The sequence below is a fragment of the Amphimedon queenslandica genome, unplaced genomic scaffold (genome assembly GCF_000090795.2).
Source record: "Amphimedon queenslandica unplaced genomic scaffold, v1.1 AMPQUscaffold_11921, whole genome shotgun sequence".
Taxonomy (NCBI): Eukaryota; Metazoa; Porifera; class Demospongiae; order Haplosclerida; family Niphatidae; genus Amphimedon; species Amphimedon queenslandica.
The window spans coordinates 1,430-4,800 of NW_003547840.1; the positions used below are offsets into that span (position 1 = coordinate 1,430).

The 3,371-nt window shown below is 36.2% G+C and overlaps 3 long non-coding RNA genes across 3 annotated transcripts; all 3 read right to left on the reverse strand.

The window, feature by feature from the left end:
- Positions 1 to 577: 577 nt before the first annotated feature.
- Positions 578 to 1,095, reverse strand: LOC109588700 (uncharacterized). Its single transcript, XR_002188316.1, has 2 exons — positions 928 to 1,095; positions 578 to 759 (listed from the first exon to the last, which is right to left on the reverse strand). It is a non-coding gene; the product is annotated as an uncharacterized LOC109588700 (long non-coding RNA).
- A 671-nt stretch (positions 1,096 to 1,766) lies between these two features.
- Positions 1,767 to 2,409, reverse strand: LOC109588703 (uncharacterized). Its single transcript, XR_002188319.1, has 2 exons — positions 2,175 to 2,409; positions 1,767 to 2,006 (listed from the first exon to the last, which is right to left on the reverse strand). It is a non-coding gene; the product is annotated as an uncharacterized LOC109588703 (long non-coding RNA).
- A 94-nt stretch (positions 2,410 to 2,503) lies between these two features.
- On the reverse strand, positions 2,504 to 3,040 carry LOC109588701 (uncharacterized). Its single transcript, XR_002188317.1, has 2 exons — positions 2,840 to 3,040; positions 2,504 to 2,671 (listed from the first exon to the last, which is right to left on the reverse strand). It is a non-coding gene; the product is annotated as an uncharacterized LOC109588701 (long non-coding RNA).
- Between the last annotated feature and the right edge of the window lie 331 nt (positions 3,041 to 3,371).

Sequence of the window (3,371 nt, forward strand, 5' to 3'; positions counted from 1 at the left end):
ATAAGCTGTATATCTTGTTAAAAGATGCCCATCACCAAGAGAAAGAATAAGACTTTATTATTGTACGTACATTCAAGTCCATTGCACTAAAAATGAAACAGTAAAAATACTTTATTATTGATATACAGCTAATTATGGATTATAATAATCATCACAAAGCTCATACAGTAGTATACAGCATTAATCTACAGGTGTAATTACAGTTGTAATCGATTAGGTGAGCCAGACAGGCCAGGATTGAGTACAAGAAGTCCCCATCGATGGTGAAAGATGGACAGCCACTCAAAGACATTAAGAAACACAGTCCATTGATATTCCTTGATTCGCACTGTGTAAATTGGCCATTATCCTTAACCACGCCCACCAATCAACTCAGACCTCCTAAGCTCGAGCAGCTTTCAGGATGGCCCATTCATTTATACAGGGGGATCTGCGCATGCGCAGTAAAAATACCGGGAACACCCTTAACCACGCCCACTAATCAACTCAGACCTCCTCAGCTCGAGCAGTTTTCAGGTTGGCCCATTCATTTATACAGGGAGATCTGCGCATGCGCAGTAAAAAATACCGGGAAAAGTTTACACACCACACAGTAATTACTAATTAAACAACAGCTAAATATCTCAGTATCATTATTATACAGAAATGTTGTACAATTGAAAAGATATAATGAATATAATCTGTCCTATCTTGGTAAAAGATGATCCATCACCTAGAGAAGGAGTAAGACTTCATTAGTGTACATCAAAGTCCATCTCACTATAAATAGAACAGTAAAAACACTAATATACAGCAGTAAAAACAGTATTGTACTGTATTTTAAACAGTACTTTACCTAATTGTACACGTTCAGTAATACAGTAAAACTCATAAGCTTATACAGTAGTTATACATACACAATACAGTATTGATCTATAGTGTGTTTACCTCGGTAACTACAGTTGTAATGGATAAGGTAAGCCTCGGACAGGCCAGGATTGAATACAACTCCCCAATGATAGTGAAAGATGTCCCGTCGCCCAAAGACATCAAGAAAGAAGGTCCTTTAATATTCTAAGTCCCAGCCAGAGTCAATTTGTTAACAAGAATAAGCCACACATCATCACTACAATGTAGTATGGGCCATAATCATTAACCACACCTACCAATTAACTCAGACCTCCTCAGCTCGAGCAGCTTTCAGGTTGACCCATTCATTTATACAGGAAAATCTGCGCATGCGCAGTAGACAATACCGGGAACACCCACTAACAATCAGTTCAAACATGGTACAAATATACAGCACCTTTAAAAAAATCATAAAAAATCCAAACTTAATGGGAATCAGCTCCACTTCTGTACACTACATAAGTACACGTATATGCATCAGAAAATGTAATAACTTTCAGGAATTTTTTACTTGTCAATTTTTTGAAATTTTTTTAAAATGCCTGTACTATAGTACAGGGACTTTTGTCCAATTCTGGAGCAACTATAAAAAATCATAAAGAATACAAACTTGATCGGAATCACCTCAACTTCCCAATACGGCATAAGGACATCAATATGTATCAGAAAATGTAATAAAAATTTGGAGTGATTTTTTGGCCATTTTTGTAAAGATGGTATGTTACTTACAGTAAGTTGGCCCATTCCTTTACACAGGAAGTCTACGCATGTGCAGTAGACACCACTCAACTTTCTGCAGATGCACAAAAGTATTGCGCATATCTCCTTAATTAATACATTCTTTTCAGTAATAACGACACTACTGCCATCATCACACCTAATAGTTAGCTAAATAGTCACTGTTATTGTTATAATAAACTTGATACTACACTAAAATACAGGTAAAACAGTCTACACACTACACAGTAATTAAACAACAGTTAAATATCTCAGTATATACAGTAATGTTGTACAATTAAAAAGGTATAATGAATATAAGCTGTCCTATCTTGCTAAAAGATGATCCATCACCTAGAGAAGGAGTAAGACTTCATTAGTGTACATCAAAAACCATCTCACTATAAATAGAACAGTAAAAACACTAATATACAGCACTTAAAACAGTATTGTACTGTATTTTAAACCGTACTTTACCTAATTGTACACGTTCAGTAATACAGTAAAACTCATAAGCTTATACAGTAGTTATACATACACAATACAGTATTGATCTATAGTGTATTTACCTCGGTAACTACAGTTGTAATGGATAAGGTAAGCCTCGGACAGGCCAGGATTGAGTACAAGTCCCCAATGATAGTGAAAGACGGCCCGTCGCCCAAAAATATCGAGAAAGAAGGTCCTTTAATACTTTAAGTCCCAGCCAGAGTCAATTTGTTACCAAGAATAAGCCACACATCTTCACTACAATGTAGGATGGGCCATAATCATTAACCACACCTACCAATTAACTCAGACCTCCTCAGCTCGAGCAGCTTTCAGGTTGGCCCATTCATTTATACAGGGAGATCTGCGCATGCGCAGTAGAAAATACCGGGAACAGTTCACACCACACTTTAATTACTAATTAAAAAACAGCTAAATATCTCAGTATAATTATTATACAGTAATGTTGTACAATTAAAAAGATATAATGAATATAAGCTGTCCTATCTTGCTAAAAGATGATCCATCTCCTTGAGAAGGAGTAAGATTTCATTTGTGTACATCAAAGTCCATCTCACTATAAATAGAACAGTAAAAACACTAATATACAGCAATTAAAACAGTATTGTACTGTATTTTAAACAGTACTTTACCTAATTGTACACGTTCAGTAATACAGTAAAACTCATAAGCTTATACAGTAGTTATACATACACAATACAGTATTGATCTATAGTGTATTTACCTAGGTAACTACAGTTGTAATGGATAAGGTAAGCCTCGGACAGGCCAGGATTGAGTACAACAAGTCCCCAATGATAGTGAAAGACGGCCCGTCGCCCAAGAACATCAACAGAGAAGGTCCTTTAATATTTTAAGTCCCAGCCACAGTCAATTTGTTAACAAGAATAAGCCACACATCTTCACAACAATGTAGGATGGGCCATAATCATTAACCACACCTACAAATTAACTCAGACCTCCTCAGCTCGAGCAGCTTTCAGGTTGGCCCATTCATTTATACAGGGAAATCTGCGCATGCGCAGTAGACAATACCGGGAACACCCACTAACAATCAGTTCAAACATGGTACAAATATACAGCATCTTTTAAAAAATCATAAAAAATCCAAACTTGCTCGGAATCAGCTCAACTTCACTAGACAACATAAGTACACGTATATGCATCAGAAAATGTAATAAAACTGGGGGATTTTTCACTTGTCAATTTTATTGAAATTTCCCAAAAATCCCAGTACTATAGTACAGGGACTTTTG